Raw genomic sequence first — 13,173 nt, forward strand, 5'->3', positions numbered from 1 at the left:
CCTTTCCTGTCTGGGTGGGGAACAGATGCCTGAGGGTGGCCTACACACAGAGGCAGGGCCAAAACCAAAGCTGAACCCCAGGAGCTGTGCGAGCAGAGGTTAGAAAGGGAAATTTCTCCGTGCATCCTCAGGAGCAGTGGATTAAATCCCTGCAATCGACCTGATAAACCCTGCATCTGTGCAATACCTGAATAGACAATGAATGTTCCCAAAATTGAGATGGTGGACTTTGGGAGCAACTGTAGATTTGGGGTTTGCTTTCTGCATCTGATTTGGTTTTGGTTTTATGTTTAACTTAGTTTAATTTTTAGTGTTATCATTGGTGGATTTGTTTATGGGTTTGGTTGCTCTCTTTTTTTTTTCTTTTAATGAGTGTGTGTGTGTGTGTGTGTGTGTGTGTGTGTGTGTTTCTTTGTGTGATTTTGTCTGTTTAGGTTTACTTTTACCATTTAACCTAGGGTTCTGTCTGTTCGTTTTTCTGTTACTTTTGTTTTTTTTGTTTGCTTGTTTGTCTTTTCTTTTAATGAGTGTGTGTGTCTGTATGTTTCTTTGTTTGATTTTATCTGTTTAGTTTTGCTTTTACCATTTGTTTTGGGGTTCTATCTGTTTGGTTTTTTTCTTCCTTTTCTTTCAAGGCATGCAGATGGCAGGGTCTTAGTGATACAGCCAGGTGTTGTGCCTGGGCTTCTGAGGAGGGACAGCCGAGTCCAGGACATTGGACAACCAGAGACCTCCCAGGCCCATGTAGTATTGGCGAGAGCTCTCCCAGAGATCTCCATCTCAACACTAAGACCTAACTCCACCCAATGGCCAGCAAGCTCCAGTGCTGGATGCCCCATGCCAAACAACTAGCAAGACAGGAACACAACCCCACTCATTAACAGAGAGGCTGCCTAAAGTCATACTAAGTTCACTGACACCACAAAACACACCACCAGATGGAACCCTGCCCACCAGAAGGACAAGATCCAGCCCCATCCACCAGAACACAGGCTCCAGTCCCCTCCACCAGGAAGCCTACACAGTCACTGAACCACCCTCACCCACTGGAGATAAACACAAGAATAGCAGGAATGATGAACCTGCAACCTGCACAAAGGAGACCCCAAACAGAGTAACTGAAACAAAACGAGAAGACAGAGAAATATGTAGCAGATGAAGGAGCAAGGTAAAAACCCACCAGACCAAACAAATGAAAGGGAAATAGTCTACCTGAAAAAGTATTCAGAGTAATGATAGTAAAGATCCAAAATCTCTGAAATAGAATGGAGAAAATACAAGAAACGTTTAACAAGGACCTAGAAGAACTAAAGAGCAAACAAACGATGATGAACAACCAAAGAAATGAAATTTAAAATTCTCTACAAGGAATCAATAGCAGAATAACTGAGGCAGAAGAATGGATAAGTGACCTGGAACATAGAATAGTGGAAATAACTGCCACAGAGCAGAATAAAGAGAAAAGAATGAAAAGAATTGAGGACAGTTTCAGAGACCTCCGGGACATTAAACACACCAACATTCAAATTACAGTGGTCCCAGAAGACGAGAAAAAGAAAGTGTCTGAGAAAATATATGACGAGATTACAGTTGAAAACTTCCCTGACATGTGAAAGGAAATAATCAAGTCCAGGAAGCACAAAGAGTCCCATACAGGATAAATTCAAGGAGAAACATGTCAAGACACATATTAATCAAACTATCAAAAATTAAATACAAAGAAAAAATATTAAAAGCAGCAAGGGAAAAGCAAGAAGTAACATACAAGGGAATGCCCATAAGGTTAACAGCTGATCTTCCAGCAGAAACACTGCAAGGCAGAAGGGAGTGACAGGACATATTTAAAGTGCTGAAGGGAGAAACCAAAACCAAGATTCCTCTACCCAGCAAGGATCTCATTCAGATTCGACAGAGAAATTAAAAGATTTACAGACAAGCAATAGTTAAGAAAATTCAGCATTACCAAACCAGCTTTACAACAAATGCTAAAGGAACTTCTCTAGGCAGGAAACACAAGAAAAAGAAAAGACCTACAATAACAAACCCAAAACAATTAAGAAAATGGGAATAGGAACATACATATCAATAATTACCTTAAATGTAAATGGATTAAATGGTCCAACCGAAAGACACAGACTGTCTGAATGGATACAAAAACAAGACCAATATATGTGCTGTCTATAAGAGACCCATTTCAGACCTAGGGACACATACAGACTGAAAGTGAGAGGATGGAAAAAGATACACCATGCACACAGAAATCAAAAAAAAAAAGCTGGAGTAGCAATTCTCAAATCAGATAAAATAGACTTTAAAATAAAGACTATCAAGGGATCAATCCAAGAAGATGATATAACAACTGTAAATATTTATGCACCCAACATAGGAGCACCTCAATACATAAGGCAAATGCTAACAGCCATAAAATGGGAAATCAACAGTAACACAGGAACAGTAGGGGACTTTAACACCCCACTTTCACCAATGGACAGATCATCCAAAATGAAAATAAATAAGGAAACACAAGCTTTAAATAACAAATTAGACCAGATACACTTAATTGATATTTATAAGACATTCCAACCAAAAACAACAGAATATACTTTCCTCTGAAGCGCACGTGGAACATTCTCCAGGATAGATCATATCTTGGGTCACAAATCAAGCATTGGTAAATTTAAGGAAATTGAAATTGTATCAGGTATCTTTACTTATCACAACACTATGAGACTAGATATCAATTACAGGAAAAAAAATCTGTAAAAATACAAATGCATGGAAGCTAAATTATACACTACTAAATAACCAAGAAATCACTGAAGAAATCAAAGAGGAAATAAAAAAATACCTAGAGACAAATGACAATGAAAACGTGATGGCCGAAAACCTATGTGATGCAACAAAATCAATTCTAAGAGGGAAGTTTATAACAATACAATCCTACCTTAAGAAACAAGAAAAATCCAAACAACCTAACCTTACACCTAAAGCAATTAGAGAAAGAGGGAAAAAAAACACCCAAAATTAGCAGAAGGAAATAAATCATAAAGATCAGATAAGAAAGAAATGAAGGAAACAATAGCAAAGATCAATAAAACTAGAAGCTGGTTCTTTGAGAAGATAAACAAAATTGATAAACTATTAGCCAGACTCATCAGGGAAAAAAGGGAGAAGACTCAAATCTACAGAATTAGAAAGGAAAAAGGAAAAATAACAACTGACACAGTAGAAACAAAGGATCATGAGAGACTACTACAAGCAACTCTATGCCAATAAAATGGACAACCTGGAAGAAATGGACAAAATTCTTAGAAAAGTACAACCTTCCAAGACTGAACCAGGAAGATATAGAAAAAATGAACAGACCAATCACAGACCAAGCTCTGGAATTGAAATTGTGATTAAAAATCCTCCAACAAACAAAAGCCCATGACTAGATGGCTTCACAGGTGAATTCTAGCAAACATTTAGAGAAGAGCTAACACATCTCCCTCTCAAACGTTTCCAAAATATAGCAGAGGGAGGAACACTCCCAAACTCATTCTACGAGGCCACCATCAGCCTGCTACCAAAACGAGAAAAGATGTCACAAACAAACAAAACTACATGCCAATATCACTGATAAACATAGATGCAAAAATACTCAACAAAATTCTAGTAAACAGAACCCAACAGCACATTAAAAGGGTCATGCAGCATGATCAAGTGGGGTTTATCCCAGGAATGCAAGGATTCTTCAATATATGCAAATCACTCAATGTGATGCATCATATTAACAAATTGAAGCATAGAAAACATATGATAATCTCAATAGATGCAGAAAAAGCTTTTGACAAAATTCAACACCCATTTATGATAAAAACTTTCCAGAAAGTGGCCATAGAGGCAACCTACCTCAACATAATAAAGACCGTATATGAAAAACCCACAGCCAACATCATCCTCAACGGTGAAAAACTGAAACCATTTCCTCTAAGATCAGGAACAAGACAAGGTTGTCCACTGTCACCACTGTTATTCAACATGGTTTTGGAAGTTTTAGCCACAGCCATCAGAAAAGAAAAAGAAATAAAAGGAATCCAAATTGGAAAAGAAGAAGTAAAGCTGTCACCGTTTGCAGATGACATGATACTATACATAGAGAATCCTAAAGATGCTACCAGAAAACTACTAGAGCTAATCAATGAATTTGGTAAAGTAGCGGATACAAAATTAATGCAAACAAATCTCTTGCATTGCTATACACTAATGATGGAAAATCTGAAAGAGAAATTAAGGAAACACTCCCATTTACCATTGCAACAAAAAGAATAAAATAACTAGGAATAAGCCTACCTACGGAGACAAAAGACCTGTTTGCAGAAAACTGTAAGACACTGTTGAAAGAAATTAAAGATGATACAAACACATGGAGAGATATACCATGTTCTTGGATTGGAAGAATCAACATTGTGAAAATGACTATACTACCCAAAATAATCTACAGATTTAATGCAATCCCTATGAAACTACCAATGGCATTTTTTACAGAAGTAGAAACAAAAATTTTACAGTTTATATGGAAACACAAATACCCTGAATAGCCAAAGCAATCTTGAGAAAGAAAAACAGAGCTGGAGGAATCAGGCTCCCTGACTTCAGACTATACTACAAAGCTACAGTAATCAAGACATTATGATACTGGCACAAAAACAGAAATATAGATCAATGGAACAGGATAGAAAGCCCAGAGATAAACCCATTCACATATGGTCACCTTATTTTTGATAAAGGAGGCAAGAATAGACAATGGAGAAAAGACAGCCTCTTCAATAAGTGGTGCTGGGAAAACTGGACAGCTACATGTAAAAGAATGAAATTAGAACACTTCTTAACACCATACACAAAAATAAACTCAAAATGGATTAAATACCTAAATGTAATTCCAGACACTGTAAAACTCTTAGAGGAAAACATAGGCAGAACACTGTGACATAAATCACAGCAAGATCCTTTTGGACCCACCTCCTAGAGAAATAGCAATAAAAACAAATGGGACCCAAATGAAACTTAAGAGCTTTTGCACAGCACAGGATACCATAAACAAGATGGAAAGACAACCCTCAGAATGGGAGAAAATATTTACAATTGAAGCAACTGACAAAGGATTAATCTCCAAAATGTACAATCAGCTCATGCAGCTCTATGTCAGAAAAATAAACAACCCAATCCAAAAATGGGTAGAAGACCTAAATAGACATTTCTCCAAAGAAGATACACAGATTGCCAACAAACACATGAAAGGATGCTCAACATCACTACTCATCAGAGAAATGTAAATCAAAACCACAATGAGATATCACCTCACACTCGTCACGATGGCCATCATCAAAAAATCTACAAACAAATCCTGGAGAGGCTGTAGAGAAAAGGGAACCCTTTTGAACTGTTGGTGGGAATGTAAACTGATACAGTCACTATGGAGAACAGTATGGAGGTTCTTTAAAAAACTAAAAATAGAACTATCATATGACCCAGCAATCCCACTACTAGGCATATACCCTGAAAACCCATAATTTAGAAAAAGAGATGTACCACAGTGTTCATTGCAGCACCATTTACAATAGCCAGGACATGGTAGCAACCTAAGTGTCCATTGACAGATGAATGGTTAAAGAAGATGTGGCACATATATACAATGGAATATTACTCAGCCATAAAAAGAAATGAAATTGAGTTATTTGTAGTGACATGGATCAACTAGAGTGTGTCATACAGAGTGAAGTAAGTCAGAAATAGAAAAACAAGTACCATATGCTAACACATATATATGGAATCAGAAAAAAAAATGGCTCTGTTGAACCTAGGATCAGGACAGGAATAAAGACGCAGACATAGAGAATGGACTTGAGGACATGGTGGGGGGAGGTTAAGCAGGGATTAAGTGAAAGAGTGGCCTTGACATATATACACTACCAAATGTAAAATAGATAGCTAGTGGGAAGCAGCTGCATAGCACAGGGAGATCAGCTCGGTGCTTTGTAACCACCTAGAGGGCTGGGATAGGGAGGTTGGGAGGGAGGCACAAGAGGGAGGGGATATGGGGATATATGTATACATATAGCTGATTCACTTTGTTATACAGCAGAAAGTAACACAACATTGTAAAGCAATTATACTCCAATAAAAGTGTAAAAAAAATGAAATAAAAAGTAACAAAAAAATCCTTTGAGCGGGACTAATGTTTTTACTGAAGTTTGAGTGCATTGTTGAGAGTGGGCTTTTCAGGGAGAAGAAACATTTTTCAATGATGTCTAAGTGTCGGAAAGAGCTTTCTGCACTAGAGAAGCTTGAAGAAATATACTGTGCTTGAAGAGGCAAGAAAGTACACAAGATAAAGATGAAGAATTGGAAGGAGCTAGAATATGCAAATCTCAGATTATGTGAGGAATATACTGGTGTACCAATTACAGATTGCTTGATATAATAACTTTTACATACTTAAAAATATCTGGTGTAGGGAATTAGAATTTTACACAGTATTATTCTTAGTTACCAAGACATAGTGTAACTCAACGTTATTTGTCTAAGAAATTTATAAATAATAGTTTGGCTGCAGTGTGTAGGAGGAGAATGTACCCAAAAGGAGCCCAGGTTTCTGATGTGTATAACTGGATAGGAAAAGCAGAGGAATGGTTGTAACAAAGAAATTAAGCATTTGATTTTGAAGAAAGAAAATGAAATGTGGTATAATATTTAGTATAGAGAAAAACAGAAGAGCCTTGTGTGTTGATACAGTAGTGGTCTACTGGAAAATTCCAAGTGAAGAAACTAAAATACAATAAGGTAATAATGATTAGATTTTCTATGTATTTCTTTATAATAGCAAACATTTTTCATAAAGGCCTAGAAAATAAATATTTTAGGTTTTGAAGCCATATGGTTTCTGTCTCAACTCTAGAAATCTACCGTTGTAGAATTGAAGTAGACATAGTATATAGGTAAAAGAATGAGACAAAACTCCACAGATGGATTGAAATTTAATTACGAAGTGTTATCTGGAACTCTATTTCAATAAATTTGAAAACATAATAATGATTTATGTGTAAAATACCAATCTTGATTTTAAATTAATTAGGACACTTGAATAGATCAATCACCTTAGAAAAGAGATGCAGAAAAAGATTTTGCACCTTTTTTTCAACATTCATTCATAATAAAACCTTTCAACAAAGTGTAGAAGGAACTTACCTCAACACAATAAATGTTGTATATGAGAAGCCCACAGCTAATATAATAATTAATGGCAGAAAATGGAAAGCTTTTATTCTAAGATCCGTCACATGGCAAGGATGCCCACCCTTGCCAATTATATTTAACATAGTACTGGAATTTCTAGCCAGAGAAAGTAGATAAGAAAAAGGATTAAAAATCATCCAAATAAGAAAGAAAAAATAAAATAATCTCTGTTTTCAGATAATACAGTCATATCTGTAGAAAAATCTAAGGATTCAATAAAACTGTTAGTATAATAAATTCAGTAAATTGCAGGGTACAAAATCACTGTACAGAAATCAGTCACATTTTCCACAGTCAGTAATACTGTATTGCATATTTAAAAGTTGCTAAGAGTAGATCTTAAAAGTTCTAATCACAAGAAAAAATTTTTTTAACTTTGTATGGTGATGGTTGTTAACTAGACTTATGGTGATGAGCTTTCTGCAATATATACAAATATCGAATTATTACATTGTACACCTGAAACTAATATAGTGTTATATGTCTATCATAACTGAAAAAAATCAGTCATATTTCTACACATAAACAATAAACTGTTCAAAAAGGAAATTAAGAAAAATTTCCCATTCACAGTAACAACCAAAAGGATAAAATACTTGAGGGTAAACCTAACCAAAGGGGTGAGACACAGTCAAATGGACAGATATCCAGTGTTTGTAGATTGGAAGAATTAGTACTGTTGAAATGTTTGTACTACCCAAAGAGATCTACAGATTCAATGCAATCCCTATCAAAATCCCAATGACGCTCTTTGTAGAAATAGAAAAAACAATACCAAAATTCATATGGAACTACAAAAAACCCCAAATAGCCAAAGCAGTCTTGAGCAAGAAGTGTAAAGCTGGAAGAATCACACTTCCTGATTTCAAAATACATTACAAAGCTACAGTAATAAAAACAGTATGGGACTAGCATAAAAACAGACATGTAGAACAAAGGAACAGAGTAGAGAGGCCAGAAATAAATCCAGGTTTCTAAGGACAACTGATCTTCAACAAAGCTGCCAAGAACCCACAATGAGGAAATGATAGTTTTCTTTAATATGTAATGCTAATAAAGCTGAATATTAACATGCTGGAGAATGAAATTGGACACTTATACCACATACAAAAATCAACTCAAAATAGATTAAAGTACTAAATGTAAACCTGAATCTATAAAATTACAATAATAAAACATAAGGAAAAAGCTTACTGAACTGGGTCTTGGCAATGAGTTTTGGGATATGACACCAAAAGCCCAGGCAACTAAAGCAAAATAGACAAACAGGACTACATCAAACTAAAAAGTTTTGGCACAGCAAAAGAATCACCAGAATGAACTGGCAACCTAAGAATGGGAGAAAATATTGCAAATCTTATATCTGATAAGGAGCTAATATCCAAAATAAGTAAGGAACTCATACAAATCAATAGCAGAAACACAGACCAATTTAAAAAATGGACCAAGGGCCTGAATAGACCTTTGTCAAAAGAAGACATCAGAATGGCCAAAAGTTACATTAAATGCTGCTCAATGTCACTAATCAAGGAAATTCAAATTTAAACCTCAATGAGTTATTACCTCATACCTGTTAGAATGACTGTCATCAAAAAAGACAAAGAATAACACGTATTGGAAGGATATGGAGAAAAAGAACCTTTGCCCACTGTATGTAGGAATTTAAATTCATATAGCGATTATGGAAAACAGTAAGGAGGTTCCTCAAAAGATTAAAAATGGAAGTACCTTATGATCTAGCAATCCCACTTCTACATATACAGTATATCCAAAAGAAATGAAATCAGTATCTCAAGATGATCTGCACTCCTATGTTCGTTGCAGTATTATTCACAACAGCCAGATAAGGAAACAACCTAAATGCTCATCAATGGATGAATGGGTAAAGAAAATGTAGATATATAATAGATTATTCAGCCTTAAGAAAAGAATGAAATCCTGACACTTGTGGCAACATTGAGGAACCTGGAGGATATTATGCTAAATAAAATAATCCAGATTCAGAAAGATGAGTACTGTGTGATCTCACTTAATATGTGGAATCTAAAATAGTCATGGAACTCATGGAAACAGAGAGTATAATGGTGAGTTCCAGGAGGCAGGGTGGGAGGAGGAAAGGGGGAGATGTTGGTCAAGGGGTACATAGTTTTAGTCATGTAAGATGAATAATTTCTAATGAACAGCAGTGTGACTATAGTTAACAATATTGTATTGTATACTTGAAATTTTCTGAGAGGGTAAATCTTAAGGGTTCATACCAGACGCACACACACAAAAGCAAATGATAACTATGCAAGGTGATAGATATGTTAATTAGCTTAAGTGTAGTGATTATTTCACAATGTTTACATATATCAAAACAAAGCTGTACACTTTAAATATAAATAATTTTTATTTGTCAATTATGCCTTAGTAAAGCTGGAAAAAATAACAGAAAAGAAATGAGGTAAAGATATTTGGACAGTTAATTTGTCTACAAACTTTATTTTTTTTATTTGCTGTACGTGGGCCTCTCACTGTTGTGGCCTCTCCCTTTGCGGAGCACAGGCTCCGGACGCGCAGGCTCAGTGGCCACGGCTCACGGGCCCAGCCGCTCCGCGGCATGTGGGATCTCCCTGGACCGGGGCACGAACCCGTGTCCCCTGCATCAGCAGGCAGACTCTCAACCACTGGGCCACCAGGGAAGCCCCGTCTACAAACTTTAAATGATAAGTAACTTTTATGATATTGAACCCATTTCAGTCATGAAATAAGATGTAAAACTTTTTTATTCATTTTGTAAAATAAAAATATAGCAACATAAAAAGATTAATGTTAAAGCCCAGTTCTATATCAAATGTAATTGATATGTTTATATATACAATATAAATAATATAATAAACAGTGTTCTGAAAGCATAATGTTATGATAAACTAGAATATATTGCAAGACTGAAAATTTAGCTCAATAACAGTAATCCTATCAATACATCTCATAAAATAAAACATTAATATTTTCTCTAATATCCAGGCAAATTTCTTGGTATCATTTGAAATTTGTTTTTAATAAAATCTCCAAGCAAAATGGAAATTGTAATCAAAATCATTTATCAAATTTTAATAGCAAGCAACACTTTAGATAACAGGTCTCTAAATCGTAAACATGGAGAAACCAGGATTAAGACAGAGAGGGATAGCATCCACATTATTATGCAATATTATTATAAATTTTCAGTTACAACCAATAAGATAACATGAAATAATCTTTATAAATTTTAAAAATGAAGAGACAAAATATATCTTTTTGATGATGTATTTTTGTACCTACCAAAAACTAAGAGACAAGTCAATTCTTAAAAAAAACTATTAAGGGATCTAGGAAAATTGAAGGGATGTAAAATATAATTTATAATTAGGTCTTTCCTATTAGAAGTAGTAATAGGATTTTTTAATAATCCATTCAACACAGTAGAAAAGCTGTGATACTTTGGAATAAACTTAAAGGGAAAGTACCCAACTTTTATGAAGAAAGTAATACAGTTTTATTGAAGGACATAAAACAAGACCAGAACAAAGGGAAGGAATGTACCGTATTGTTTGATGGAAACATAACATGTTTATGAAATTGTCTATTTTTCCAAAATTATATTAAAATTCAATGTGATTCCAATTTAAAATCAATTTTTAGTGTTATGCTGTGACCTTTATGCCAATGTGAAAGTTTTCCTTGTTTGTTTGTTTACAAACTTGGAACTATTTATTGATTGTGAGGAGAAACTTACGTACAAACAAGGCATGAGGAGAAGGGGGAAACTGTCTAGTACTGGCAAAGGAAGTAGGGGCTGGAGAGTGGGCCTGACAATACACCAAGAATCAGAAGTTTTCTGAAAACTAGCTCAACTCCTAAACATGCTTCATGGGAACTAGGCTTCGGGACACAGTCCATGTGGAAGGGGACAGACAAGGTTGGTTCTAGAAGCCAAGAAGTTTAACTCCAGTGGAGTCCCTTCAGTGGAGTCTGATCCACTGTGGTAGGGACATAACCCCCTCCGAGATCTACTTTCAATCATAGCTCCCTCTGTAATTTTATTACAAGGAGCCTCCAGTCTTTGAGCCCGGGATGTTGGCGGTGGGTCAGAGCACCTTAACTAGCCACCAAAATTATTCAGAGAATGGTTATGTGAGAATCTTCTAGATTTTAATGTGTAATATAGCGTAAAACAAATAACAAACCAAACTCAGAACCTACAGAGAAAATATCCAATCATAATGAGGATAAAGAAAGACAAAATCAGGAAAACTGAAGCTGAGAGAATTTCTGGCCAGTAGAATGGTATTAAAGGAAATACTAAAGGATGTTTTTCAGGCTGAAGGGAAACACCGCCCATTGGAACTCATGTATAGATGAAATGAAAACAGAAATTGTTGTTATTTAAAAAAAAAAAACAGCATTTTTCCTGCTCTTAATTTAGTTGAAGAACAACTATCTGTATTAAGCCAAAATAATTGCAGTATATGGTATAACTGTCCCAGGCAATACAAAATAAATAAATAGTGAGAAAAGAAATCAGTGAAATAAAAAAAACTACTCAACATAAATACAATTAATAGAGACAAAAGTTGTTTTTCCTGAAAAAAGTTAATAAAATTGATAGACTCCTAACATGACTATTTAAGAAAAGGGAGAGACGGTGAATGTGATTACCAATATTAGGACGTAAAAGTATTTATTACCACAATCGTGAAGGATTGGAAGAAGAAGGCAGCCCAGGGCTTGTGTTGAACTAGAAATCAGAGTGGGGTTTGAGAAAAATCAAGTACTGACATTTCTGGTAAGACATTGATGGTGAAGTTCTCCTTAGATTTGGCAACGTGGGGTTTGGTGGGGTCCTCCAAAGACCACTTTTAATAGAGCAAGAGGAGCGATGCCAAACTGTAGTTGATTAGTTGAGTAGTGTTTAGGTGATCCTTTGAAAAAAAAATTGTATGCAGATAGTTCCTTCAGTAAGTTTGGCTGTGGAGTAGAAGAAAATACAGTCTACCTGGAAAGGAACATATAGTCAATATGAATTGTTTCCTTCTTTCTTTCTTTTAATCTTTTTTATTTAAAAGTAAACTAATGTTTACACAACAGCAAGGAAATTGGCCAGCAGAACAAAAGAACATTAGTTCCCCTGCTCTGTAAAAGATATTTGGAGATAAATGACATCAGTTGTTTTTATTGTCTGAAAACCTTGCTGCAAAGAACCAATAATCTTGGTTAAATGTAAAAATATAATGTTTTTTTTGGTGTGTGTTCACCTTCCTTTCAATAATAAGAAGACTCTTAAGGATTTATAATTGTAGCTTATTGAACGTAACATTCACAGCGGAACTGACGGCCAGTTAGTCAAGGATCTGTTGAATTAAGTAAAACTGCAACTTACATGCTGTAAACAAAATGAAAGGGGAAAAAGCAGCATTAATTAAGAGAAAAAGATTTTAAAATCTTGTAGGCAACTGACCTCTGCTTCAGATGAATGCATTTATGTACACACAGATACATTTAAGTTTAGTAAATGTATCTTGAATTCCATGGATAAAATGGCCCAAAGTCTATAATTATGTTGTTCATTGTGTTAGGCAATTATTGTCAATTTTAATGCTTTGCCACTGTATCATGGCTTAGGCAAATACTCTCCATGTTCATGAATATTGGAGAGAGCAAGTCATAAATCTGTAAACTGAACATAAGCATCTTTCAAGCTGTCGGGCCTCTTGCAGTGCTTGCAAAGCTTAACATATTTTAATCTGTGCAGTGCTGTTATTATTTGCTGCCTTCCGTCTTTCTGTCCATCTTCCTGCCTCCTGTCTATCCATCAGTCCATCATTTTTTCCAATTAAGGGCAAGCTCGATGACAGACATGACAGGCACTCA

The 13,173-nt window shown here is 35.4% G+C and overlaps 1 protein-coding gene and 1 long non-coding RNA gene across 26 annotated transcripts in view; one reads left to right on the plus strand and one right to left on the minus strand.

The window, feature by feature from the left end:
* Positions 1-13,173, plus strand: part of LOC117199207 (uncharacterized) — a 1,082,321-nt gene that overhangs the window by 100,017 nt on the left and 969,131 nt on the right. The window lies entirely within an intron of this gene.
* Positions 5,539-13,173, minus strand: part of LOC125960856 (uncharacterized) — a 229,726-nt gene continuing 222,091 nt past the window's right edge. The window contains exon 2 of the long non-coding RNA XR_007470946.1: positions 5,539-5,624. This is a non-coding gene — a long non-coding RNA (uncharacterized LOC125960856). The remainder of the gene's footprint in view (positions 5,625-13,173) is intronic.

The sequence above is a fragment of the Orcinus orca genome, chromosome 13 (assembly GCF_937001465.1).
Source record: "Orcinus orca chromosome 13, mOrcOrc1.1, whole genome shotgun sequence".
Lineage (NCBI taxonomy): Eukaryota > Metazoa > Chordata > Mammalia > Artiodactyla > Delphinidae > Orcinus > Orcinus orca.